The sequence below is a fragment of the Eptatretus burgeri genome, chromosome 12 (assembly GCF_056783735.1).
Source record: "Eptatretus burgeri isolate ZD-2024b chromosome 12, Ebu_testis_v1, whole genome shotgun sequence".
NCBI lineage: Eukaryota > Metazoa > Chordata > Myxini > Myxiniformes > Myxinidae > Eptatretus > Eptatretus burgeri.
The window spans coordinates 25,820,493-25,833,631 of NC_140972.1; the positions used below are offsets into that span (position 1 = coordinate 25,820,493).

The following is a 13,139-nucleotide window of genomic DNA, read 5'->3' on the forward strand; positions in this document are numbered from 1 at the left end:
TGTGTGTGGGCGCTCGCGCGCGTACATGCACTGACATTTGATATGAATACATGCGTTTGACATGTTTTAGTTTATTAAATTTTTAATGGTAATGTTTAGATATTCTCGAATTATTAATAAATTTCTACATGTCATCCATCATTCACGATGATCAATCTAATTCTGCGTTCAAATTCTGAGAAAACGTTTCCCAACCACAGCTGTGTGGATGGATGACAGCATAAACAATGCTATGTTTAAGTTATTCAAGGTCCCTTGGTTTGTTAGTTTGGACTTTACTGTTTTTAACAACCCCAGAGATAAAAATCTACAGGTGTTCAGCTGGCTGAACGAGTGGGCTATTTCATAGGTCGTCATCGACCAATCCAATGGTCTGTCAAAGTTTGATTCAAAACACTTTAACAATTCGAGTAAAGTGAGGTGGTGCTCCATCCTGTTGAAAGATAGCTCTTTGTAACAAGTTGGGATTTTCTTGGATTCTCGTAGCAAGTTGAGGTATGAAAAGCTGGTGACAGCGGGTTCAAAGAAATAGGGTCCATTGGTGTGATGACGTGACATGGCACACCAGACGTTTACTTTTGGCGAATCCCATTCATGTTCATCCAATTCATGCGGATTCTCTTCTCCCAATATCCTACAATTGTGACAATTAATTTTTCCTAATATGAGAAATGTAGCTTCATCACTAAATATGAAGTTTGAGAAGAAAAAAATGTTCATCTGATTCTATCTGCTCAATTAATTCTTGACAAACATTTATTCTCATTTCATAATCCTCTTCTATAAGTGTATGAACTGTTTACGTTTTATAACATTTTTACTTCAATTCTTTATGAAACATTTCATGAACAGGGATTTTTGGAATGTTTAACTCAAGTGATGTTCTCCTAATTGATTTCATAGGGCTGTTGGTGAATGCCTCCACAACAGGATTCACCCTTTAATTTGACTTCCTTGGCCTTCCAGCAGATTTTCCCTTTTATTTAGGACACATCCTGTAGCCTCAAACTGATCCACCCATCTTCATATGGAGTGTCTTTCACCCACTGGTTTGTTCATTTCATGCTGAAAACACCTTCGGCCTTTATTGATTGAACCACATTCATGTACAAATCTCTCAGTTTTTGCTTTCTCTTGAAGACTCGTCATTATATAAGAAAATGGGGTTTCTCCTGAAACAAAGAAAATAACCATATTCACAACAAAACTAAAACTTACAAATCTAATGCATGTGTTCATATCAAATTTTGTTGGTATCTCAAATATCTATAAAAATATTAAACATTGTTTTTGGATGCAGTATTCATTTTCACACACCCTGTATATTTTGTGTACGAGTCTCCGTTCCTGAAAGAGCTAGAGCACTGATCAGATCAGGATGCAACAGTTCAAAAGGAACAGAAAAAGAGGTGGTTGGGGGGGGGGGGATGGACACTAACAGCAGAGTTGAAGGACAAAATTGATTGAGACTTGGCCAAACAATTGGTGTGCTGTCAAGTCAGGGGTAGGGCAGGATGCATGGGGTGGACAAGATGGATACAGAAACAAACTCTCAGGAAGGAAAAACTGGAAATTTGGAAGGAGGTATGTTTGTAGGTGGTTGGGGGGGGGCAGTTAACGGGGGAAGGAAAGAACATGGTTTTTGATGAAAGACAATCTGAGGTGGTGGTGAACGGCTGCCTTGAAGACTGAGAGGGAAGAATGAGATTGAAATCGCAGACTAGTCAAATTGTGCTTTGGGCAACACTATTACAGTCAGCTATTTGGTTTCTCGAGAAGAATCCTAAATGGGCATCATGATCCGAATGAAATTCTGCTTTCTCTGCAGCAATCGTATCCTCCTTGATACGAGACGGTCAAGCGAAATCTGATATTCAGCTTGGTGAGATGCATTAGCAGTCACGTGTTATGACCAAAGCTTGATCTGTGTTGGGGTGTGATGATATGTCAGACCTTTATTATTTATTTATTTATTTATTTCCAAGTAAGCATTTTATGGGAATCAAAACACCTAAAGTACGTGACCCCACCATCAAGTCGGTGATATTGCCAACGGCTATTTTTAAAAAAACGTTTTTATTTCCATATTTGCTGCCACCAAGTTGCGACATTGAGCCTCTCTCCTGAAGACCTCAGATGCAGGCTCTTTTGCTCTCCGTGTGTGGAAATACTCGTACTTCACCGGTGCGGTCTGCAAAACTCATTACAGCCTGTTTGTTTCCATTTGCAATGACTAATACCGCACAGCTCTGCTTTCACGTTGTGTTTTCAATTATTATTCCCTGTGTTGGTCTGCTGGGAGTTTCTGCTCTTTGGATTTTCTTCTTGCCTTCTTATTGTCTGTTTGCATTTTAATGGTTTCCGCACAGAGAGATCCCAAAAGTAAACTTCTTCTTCCCGCATTTCCCATGACGTGTGTGAAACTCTAATTATTCCCTCTCGTTTTTGCAAATGATAGAATGGTGATTACTTGTCTGGTTCCTTGTGCTGATGAGTTCCAAGCGGTACTCCCATTGCATTATTCGTCATGCCGTAGTATAAGCGGCTTGAAGCATTCTTACTTTTACGTGTAATATCAATAAATGTTAACCTTCCATGTGAATGTCGTTTAGATACGGCTGCATAATGTGAGGATAATATATTTATGTATTTCTCGATTTTATTTTGATTATCCTCACACTTTTAAAAAAAAAAAAGGTGGGGGGGGGTGGGTGGATATTGTAATCGGCTCCATCTGTATGTCTTTTTCTGTCTGTCTATCGTGCTATCCTCTCCTTAACGGTTTTGTAGATATTCACCAAACTTGCTTGTTATGATCACCATATGGCAAGAAGGTGTGAGAGCAGAAACATTTTTGGCGCCGTCCCCTCGGGCAGGGTCAAACGCCAAAAAATGCGATGACGGGCACATTTTTAAACATTTTTTCAATGAAACCTTGCATATGCAATCCAAATTGGGGGACGCATAAAATATGAAACGAGTTTTTGGATTTGAAATCCGTTTAATGCCCAATGGTTGGGGACTGAGGGTCACATGGGTCAAAACAGGTTGTTTTTTTTGTTGTTGTTTTCCTCGCTCAAAGTTTGATATTGGGTAATTCCTGGTGGGACTCTTTTCCATCTTTCAACCTTGCTTTATGTGGGAAGAGTGGGGATTTGCGATGACACGCCGTGGACTTTGCTCTAGTTCCTGTGTTGTCGAGCATTTTGGGCGACAGGGAAAAAATTGTGAAAGAACTAGTGTTGTTGACAGGTCGCGAGGTTCCGGGTCTTGAACTCGAGTGTAACATCAATAGAAAAGAACAATGTTGGATGGTGTTGCAGGGACATCAAAGGCCTCCTCATTGGTTTGCAGTGAGAATTTGAACTCTTATATCGGCTCCAGATTAACTCCAATGCACCTTCCAATAGAGACTGAAAAGAAAGCGGAGCAAGAGCGTAACGTTCCACGAACTCGGACAAGTGCACCCACCCTAACTGCTGTCATTTTCGAAGGCCACCATGTTTTATTCATTTGTCGTTTTCCTTTCCTCATCCATTTTTATTCACAAAACCTAGCGAGTATTCGCTGCTTATAATCTATGGAAAGGATGACTCGAGCCAGGAAGTCGCTGACATCACGAGGTACTCCATAATGTATCAATATGTATTGACCTTGGATGCTTGAAAGAGTGAGTGGTTTGTTTTTCAAATCAAACGTCGTACGCATTGCAGAGTAAAAAGCGTTTGTATTCCTCTCATACCATACATCAGCGATCTCTTCTGGAGTGAATGTTTGAGCATTTTTATTGTTGTGGATATTGCTGTTTATGGAAATTATTTGAATGTTCTCTCAATGACCATGAGGTGTGTGGAGCAGGTAAACCTGATGGACAAATGTATCGAGTCGGTGAAAGTGGAAATGATGAACTATTTGAATCCTACACCCATGTAAAATTGGAGTAATCTTCGACTTTTTGTGATTCCCTGACATTCATGCGAGCAGCTGCATGTACTTTGACACGGCCTGGTGCGAGTGCATATACCCAGCACGCCGATTTGGCTCATTGCAAAGAACTTTGGTTCAACTCTTGTTGTTTTCCCCACTTTTTGTCCTCCACTTTCTCCTTCTATCACTTCTGGTGGTGTTGGGTTGCATTTTTTTTTTCCATCAAATAAACCAGCAAGACTGGAAGCTGCGAAGCTCAGTTTCACTTGATTGTGCTGTCGCAACACGAGGAGTCCCTTTTGGCTTCAGGTTTGGCTGCCTTTTAAAGCGAGTATACGTTACTGTAATCAGAAACCGTGCTAATGTGTGCATTATTATTAAAAAAAATTTTAAGCAAATTTACCCACGTACGTCTTTGCTTACCACGACGCATTCTGGAGACAGGTGTACCCTCTGAATACACGTCAATTATCAAGCTCGATGTGTTTGACATCAGCGATGTGTATATTTGGTGCCGACGTGTCATGGTTTGTGAACAGCATGGATAAAAGAAGGTATTCTGTTGAGCAAATATGTTTAGGTTGGTAACAATGACCCATTTACTTTGGAAGACTGTTTGCACAGCCTGTGGCAGTGTTCTGTGTTGATAAAACATTGCAAGGAATACTATGATAAAAGGACACCAAGTCATGTGTCAATATTTGGTGCACAAACAGCTGACTAACATGTTTATTGACTCCAGTACGTTTGTTTTACTCTGTCTGTGTGTGTCTACGTTTGTATCTGTCTGTCTCGTCTCTCTGTGTTTTTATGTCTTTGCCTTTGTGTCGTATTTGTGGTTTTTTTATTTCTATGTTTGTCTTATCTGTACTTGTGGTTGTGTTGGTCTCTATGTCTGTAGCTGGTTTTGTCTCTTTTTCTGTCCATGCCTGTAGTAATCTCTGTATCTCTCTGTGTCTTTCAATACAGCCTCTATCTTCACTACCCCCCAGCCACCCCAACTCCCTCTCTCCACCACCCCCTACATAACCTGAGCAGCTGGTTTTGAACTTTCTGTTGATGCAAGATGTGTGTGATGGCAACTATGATATCTAGTTACCCGAGGCAGTTACATGATTGATATTATGTGGTCTTTGCTGAGCAAATTTGGTGATTACCAAGATCCTCTTTGCTTCCTCCACCACAGAAGGTGGACAGAGGTTATGTTTTCACCCCTGTCTGTTTTTCTGTTTGTCTGTCAGCAGGAAATCTCAAACAGTTGTGGATGGATTATGACAAAACTCGGTGGACAAGTTGTGTGTGACAACGCCAAATTGATTCGATTGTGTTGAAGATCCAGATCCGGAACAGACACGATAATTAGCCCGCACTCATGAAGCGAAAGGCGGGGTTAAGCAATCGGTCATGTACGTACGTGTCTGCATCTTGTTAAGAGCGTACATCGAAAACGATTCACCAGAGGAAATTGAAACTTCACCACGTGTTACATGACCATTTGATACAGCGCATGTTGAGCGTACATGAAGACATTTCAAATAAGAAGGGCACTTGGGTAGAGCGCATACCTCTGCCACGTAATGCCCGATCCATGAGAACATATCAGGCCCAATACATTTTTGAAATATCATGCTACACACAGTACTATATCGTTTTTGGTCCTGTCTCTCAATGGTGAAGAATCACTTATGCAAATTAAATAATTCTCGTAAAACCAAAATCTTATCAGTTCCTCCTTGTCACACACCAAACCTGTCCGCAAAATTTCATTCGGATCCGTCCAACTTTTTGAGACATCCTGTACACAAACACAGACAGAAAGGGGTGAAAACATAACCTCCTTCACCTTCGGTGGCAGAGGTAAATATAATTCGTACACATTTATCTCAGGATGTGAAGATAGATGCATTTGCAAATTTGCCGCCAGAAGAGTTGGCATGCACCCAGGGCCAGCGAGAGCCAGAATGGGTCTTGGGGCAATATTAAGTGCAGGACCCCCTTCATCCAGGTCCCCTTCAATTTATTATTATTATTATTATTATTATTATTATTATTATTATTATTATTATTATTTTATACAACCTAAACGTTATTTCATATTTTTGTCATCAGAAACACATGCCTTGTTGGGGAAATTGGGGTGTTATTCGCTTCTCCCTACACGCAGATTCGTTTGACACACTTCATGCAGACGGGGTGTGGCCAACACTCTTGTGATCATTTACGTCATTACCACTATTGTGATTATGTAAATTGTTCCCACAGTAGTTTATTTTACGAGGTAGGGTGTCACTGTCCATGGCAATGGCATGTGGGGGAATCACCATGAGTGGCTTGGAGAGAAACACAAAATCAAGCTGCCTCCAGTGTTTTATCATCAAAACCGATCATTATTTGAAACTAGAAAATTTATGGAATAATTACTGGTCCCGATTATGTCCGGGGTAGTTAACCCGCCTGCGCCCACCAATTCCTTCTCAAGACTGCATGGGGTATGAATACCATCTAGTTTTTTTAAAAGTGATTTTTCAACGTTGAGAGGTGAGGCCAAAAACGATATAGAGCACAATATCTCAAAAAGGTTGTGGATGGATTTGGATAAATTGGGTCGGTGACAAGAACAAGATGATTAGATTCTGGTTCAAGTCTAGATCGAGATCTGGCCTTATCAGTGGGATACAAAGTGTAAACTGTTCAACCTGTAGGAGCTCTATCGAGTGCCATTCTAGCTCTTTTCGTAATCTTGCCTCTTGTGTTGAAGATCTTATTGAGCTTAACTCTACATCAAGTTGTATGTAACCTTTGTGATCCTTTTTTATTGTTGACAAAGTTGGCACTGTTACACAGGAAAAATAGGAAGTGGCTGTTGTCCAGCTCCTTGTGTCGTCATCATTGTGGATACCCTGTGATTGGGAAGCTTGATAACCTGGCAATTTTTCTCAATTTTGTTTTATTTTTCTCAATCTCAAATTTTAACAGATTGTTAAAATTGAAATTCCTTCTGTATCCTTCCCATGCAGTACTGTAAGTAACAACTCTGTCATAGATGATTATTCTTTTTCTCATTTGCTTTTAATTCTGATGTGGAAGACAGGTTATGTACTTTATACCGAAGAAAAAAATTGGGGCAAGAAATACTTTGCATTCTAACCCAGGTCTTTCCACTTGATTAATTTGATATTGTTAAAACTGGGACTGATTTCCATTTCTATGAATCTTACTTTGGATATATTATCATTATTCATACAACTTTTCCTTTACATGTTTGCACCTTTTGATTGATATTGTTACCTTGCAGGCAGTACAAATTCAGTTGGGTGTTAAGTGTGGTCATGTTGGTTGGAATATTCTCTATAATCAGGCATCTATTAGAGTGAAGTTCTCCTGTTATTATGTATGCTGTGAAGGATGGCATAGTTGACATGGGCATTAGGTAGAAAAGCATTATCCGTACGTGTTCTGTCTGAACTAGGCAAGGCAGCCAGGCAACATGAGGACGGGGTGGTCATATAGCAGCCAGGCAACGTGAGGACGGGGTGGTCATATAATGGTTTTGGACATGTCTAAATCCTGTGTGTGGCTTCTAAAACCTACCTGTGGCCCACGACTTGAAAGGTGCCATAATGCCAGCGGGCCCACATGATACCACCACGACTGCAACTGCATTCTGCATGAGTGCCAGAGCCAGTTTTGGAGGAGGAATGCTGTGATCATGGCCAAAGGGTCAGGTCAGGTATGGGAGCATGTGCTGGAGCAGCACGTTGCTGCGTCTACTTGCTGCCAGTCCTGCAGGGGCCTCTGTCTGGCCATCCCCCAGGCAGAAGCCTGGCCCATCCCCATCTCCATGAGATGCTAATCAACCTGCTGCAAGCATAAGGCAAGTGGTCGGTCCGTTGAACTCCTCCACTTACGCTCACTTCCTGAGAGAACCACTTGTTGGACACAAAGTCTGACTAGCGATAGCCAAGGATTCTCCGAAGAGACCTGGTACCAAAGGAGTTAAGTCTCTACCTCAGATCCTTGGTTAGAGTTCATGTCTCACATCCATATAGCAAGACTGGAATGATCAAGGACCTGAAGACTCGGACTTTCGTCCTCCTGCATAGCTACCGACAGTGTCACACCCCATGATCCAGTGAATCCATGACTCGCCAGGCCCGACTCTTATGTCTGTCAACCTCTGGCTCTCAACATGTGGAGACATGAATATCACTGCTGAAGTAAGTGAATCTCTCTGTGACTTCAACATCCTCACCACAAACAGGTACAGACAAGATAGCACCATCCAATATGTCATTGAAAGCCTGAATTTTAATTTTGACCCAGGAAACAACCCGTCATCCCTGCGGCTCAGACTCCTCAGCCAGTGCCTGCAGGGCCCTCATAAGGATATCCTGTGTCTCCTCAAAGATGACTGCATCATCTGCAAAATCAAGGTCAGAGATCTTGACCTTCCCAAACGATGCACTGTAGCTGGTCTAATGGTATCTAATGACCTGTGACTGGGCAGTGGTATCCAATGTCCCTTGGAGACAAAGTTATTCTTCGCCTGACGGTATGCTCCAACATCAAGGGTGGTCGTCTTGAAGGCACTCCACAACTCTTCAGGATTCTCCAAAACACCCAGACCCCCAAATCACCATGAGCCTTTTCACAAACTCCTCAGCCACCCTCTCATCCTTGAGCTTGCCAACATCCAGAATAGGCTTGGATGGTACCATTCTCCTGGGTTTGAGCAACAACGTCAGTTTCTTCAACAAGCTTGTGGTCGGTATCGAGCAAGTGAGCATTCCAGTAGACTTTGCAGTTCTGAATTGTCCTCCAGTGCCCATTAACAAGCACATGGTCAGTCTACTTTTCCACACAACCAGTGTTGGAATACCAAGTCCAGCTATGAGCCTGTGTGCACTGAAACCATGAACCAGCCACCCAAAGTCCACGACTTCTTGCAAAGTCAAGGAATTTGTGCTATTCTGGTTCACAGTTCCAGACCAATGGGGATCAAAACATGTCTCGCAACCATCCCTGTCGGTGCCAGTCGATGCATTGAAATTTTCCAAGACTCGAAGAGTATCTCTCCTGGGGCACTGATCAACCGCAGACCCAAGCACGGCAGAGAATGCCTCCTTCACGGTGAGATCACTCACCTCAGTCGGAGCATATACAGAGACCAGGGAAATGATACCCAAGGAGCTACAAATCCTCAGTCTCATACGCTCATTGACAGGTGTTACCTCTGTTATCATGAGAGTCAGCTTATTTGACACAGCTACAGCACCTCCTTGGGCACAGTAACCATAGTGTGATCAGACGAGTAGTAGGTGTAACCACCCACCATTATCTCACCACTATCTGGTCTCCGAACCTCAAAGAGTGCGGCAATACCGATGTTGAAACTGTGGAACTCAAATTACAGCAGAGACAGGTGATATCCTCTCTTTGAGATGGGACATTCCAGGCATCCACCCGAAGGGACCGCCTCAAGTTAACCCGAGGAGACAGTTGTCTGGTGGACGACACCAGCATCACCCTGACACACACCTCCCCAATCCGACCCAGGAAGGTTACCCTGTGTTTTTCCTCCGATCATCAAATGATGGGAGTTCTGAAGGTTTTGCCCCAATCCCGTCATCTGGCGAGCTGCCCTGTGAAGAGCAGCTGCACAGGAAGTACTCCAATGGAGTGTGTTTTCAGTTTTCTTTGTGGTTTTTTTTTCCATGCGTTTTGCTGAATGAAGTGTTTTACAGTGGCCAGAGTGCAAATCCTACCAACCCCCTCAAAAAAGGTAACCCAATTGCAGGAGGACATCCGCAGATGCAGTTGGGCACCAGATATGGATGGCCGTTGGCTTACAAGCAGCTCCTCCACCCTTTGACAGGTTTTGTTTTTAATCCTGCTGGGTGTCCATATCCATACACCCTCCTCAGTTGGAACACTGCCATGGGGGAGGTGATAAAAGAGGGCACGCACAGGAGGTGGGCAGTTAGGAACAGCCATAAACCCATTGCAACTTGTTCTGTGAGCCATTTATTTATTTATCTTTATACATTGTTACAGTTTGCCTTTCGTCTCGCGATTCTCCATTTTTGTCGTCTTGTGTCTCTCAATAAACTGTTATTACCATGAGCACGGGAAGCGAAAAGCGGGGTTAAGCAATTGGTTCACTTCTCTCTCTCTCTCTCTCTCTCTCTCTCTCTCTCTCTCTCTCTGTCTATCTGTCTGTCTGTCTGTCTGTCTGTCTGTCTGTCTGTCCGTCTATCCACAAATGTCACTTTATGATCGAGGAACACCTTAATTTCAATTGAATGTTGTATTGTGACGTTTGAACACAAATTTGAACATGAATCAGAAAATGAACCTGTAGTTTTGCATTACTTTGGCTCCAAATTTGTTTTGATCATGCACACGAAGAGAGAGGAGTGAGATTTTGTTTTTCTCTGTGTACCTGCTTGTCAGTCAACCAAAATGGAAAATCATTCCAAACAGGAAACTTACTCTTTTTAATGACTTTATAAAGGACACATCCAACAGAGATGAATAACTAATGGAGCATGTTAGATCGGGTGATGTCATACACTGCATCAACGGCGGTAAAATTCTGGAATTAATTTTTATATGACCTTTTACAATCTTTATTTTATTTAAATTGAATTATATACTTGAACACTTAAGAACAAAAATTGCCATTTCCAAAAACCTTCAGTTTTGCAGTACTTGGTCATGCTAAATAAGGTGGCGTGTAAGACACTGCACAATGGCGGTAAACTTCCGGAATTTTTTTTATCCGACCTTTGAAATCATTGATTTCAGTTGAATTGTATAATTGACCACTGCGTGGGGATAGGTCTTCTACGAACTCTCTATTTCCTCAGGTGCACATGTCGCCTGATAACCCGCCGTTATTCTCACGCTTGCCCAAACCATTTCGGCCCGGTCTAGTTAATCCCTGGGTGAGATATAATTTGATATACATTCGCTTTAAGAGACCAGTGGGACTATGCTATCCACTCGAGCATGATTCCTTTTAATTCAGCCATTCGTAAAGCACATCACTTTAGCGCCATGGGTCTGAATTAGACCCGTCGACGCGCCAATATTTAACTTGTACATGTTACCTGTGGACAAAAGGAGTGTGTGCGTGCGTGCGTGCGTTGCATTCCCCTGTGCTTCGTGCTCTGCCAAAAGTTGTGAATGTTTGTTTCTAAGGTTACAGTTGATCTTGGACGAATCATGGTGTGGAAATATCCACTGAAATAGCAGCCATGGGAATCAAATCCACATGCACAGTGAGGATAATGCAACAAGATGCTGTCTCCACCGCAGCCGTTTGCGCATGTGTGCATGTGTAATGTGTATCTCAATGAAAATTCCTATACCCACTAAGTGGTCATTGAACAACTTGCCTTACTTTATACTTTCAACAATTCACGGTCTTTGAACACATCATGTGCCCCAGATCAGTGCAGCTGTTGGACTGCTGCCTTCAGTGAACAGAGAAATTAATTGAGTTGCTTTTTTAATGGGAATGTATTGAATTGCAGGCGAGTGAAGTTTGTTTGCTTCCCATTCAACAAATTCAACGCAAGATGGGGCTATAGAGCTTCCAATTCTCTACGTTTGCTCGACGCCTTCGTGGTTTTATTTATTGCTTCATTCACTTCAACTGAATGACTTGTATTACTAAACGACTTCTTTTACTTGTGTGCAACACTTTGTACAGGTGGGTTCACCAAGATGCATAAATCAAACTTTCTTTCTGAATCACATGATACCTTTCATCGGAGTTGCATGGATCCTTACACACTCGATTGTACTTTATGATGTGTGTGTAATGTGTATATTTATATATCTATACATGTTATATTTTTGTGCCATGATGTGTTCTAACCCCAACCCCAACAGCTCGATTTAACATTGATATATGGAGTAAAACACGTTATACATGTATGACATTGTAGGCACAATTGGCCAAATGGCCTCTTCCTGTGTGCAAGTTATATTGATATCCATGTAAGGATTACTTTCATTCGGAGGAAAGGGTGGCTAAATATGATTTAGACTGACGGTGCTTTTTGGATACTGCTTAACAGTTGTTGAGACAATGGCAGGTGCTGCCTTTCATACACGCAGAGTTAACTGACCTTAGACACCGTGCGATGCTAAAGCTCGCACTCAGGCATACAAGGGCAGCTATGGTTTCTGTTAAACTGTTGTCAACGTAACTTTAACTGGGTTGTTTACATTGTTTGCTTGGAGCTTTTTCTTCTCTGAAAGGCTTCCAGTGTGATTTATGTGTTTGTTATATCAAAGTACATGGCTGTGAGAACAGGCTATGCTCACAGCTGCTGATTTCTCAATTTGCTAGTAATCTGGGATCACCCATAGACAAGACATGGGTAATGCTTGGTGGTTTAAGGGTTGTCGTGAGGATTGATAATAATAGGGGTTATGGGAGGCACTTGTACTTTTGACATTACTATGGTCAGACAGTTAGTCAATGAGACAGACATAAACACATTAATTGTAGTGCCGACCTTTTAATGGAATGTACAAAGTGAATTCCTTCATCACGTTGTGGTGCCGAGTTGCTTTTGGAGGACTTTCCGTGCAGGTGTGGCCTCATGGCGGCACAAATGCATCAACACGCTATGCGCAAGCTTCATCTGATTTGTACACATCTCATATGGGCGTACTGCTGCTAGGGCAGAGACCGAGAGGACGCTTTGCCTCCAAATAATTGTCTCATGTTTTACTGGAATGGCACTCGGTAGATCTCATATGCCGTGCAATGCCTGATCCAATAGAACTTATCAGGCCCAATAAATTATTGAAATATCGTTTTTAGCCCCATCTCTCAATGGTGAAGAATCACTTTTTTAAAAAAAATAAAAAATTCTCATCCGGATTGAGATCGTCACCAAAATCTAATCATTTTGTCCTTGTCACACACCCAACCTGCCCACAAAATTTAATCCCAATCCATCCACAATTTTTTGAGATATCCTGTACACAAACAGACAAACAAACAGACAGGGGTGAAAACATAACCTCCTTCCACCTTTTGTGGCAGAGGTAACAAATGGGTGTTCAGGCTGTGCTGAGTTTAGTTTGGGAGGATTGGATTAAAATTCTGCTGCTGTTTTCTTTTTCTTTTTCATCTGAAGGCATTTAATTTTGTAATTCTTTTTGTATATCACACGGGTATGACAGACGAT

General features: G+C 42.0%; 1 protein-coding gene across 3 annotated transcripts in view; it reads left to right on the forward strand.

The window, feature by feature from the left end:
* The window catches only part of SMG5 (SMG5 nonsense mediated mRNA decay factor), a 327,200-nt gene that overhangs the window by 131,197 nt on the left and 182,864 nt on the right, over window positions 1-13,139 (forward strand). The window lies entirely within an intron of this gene.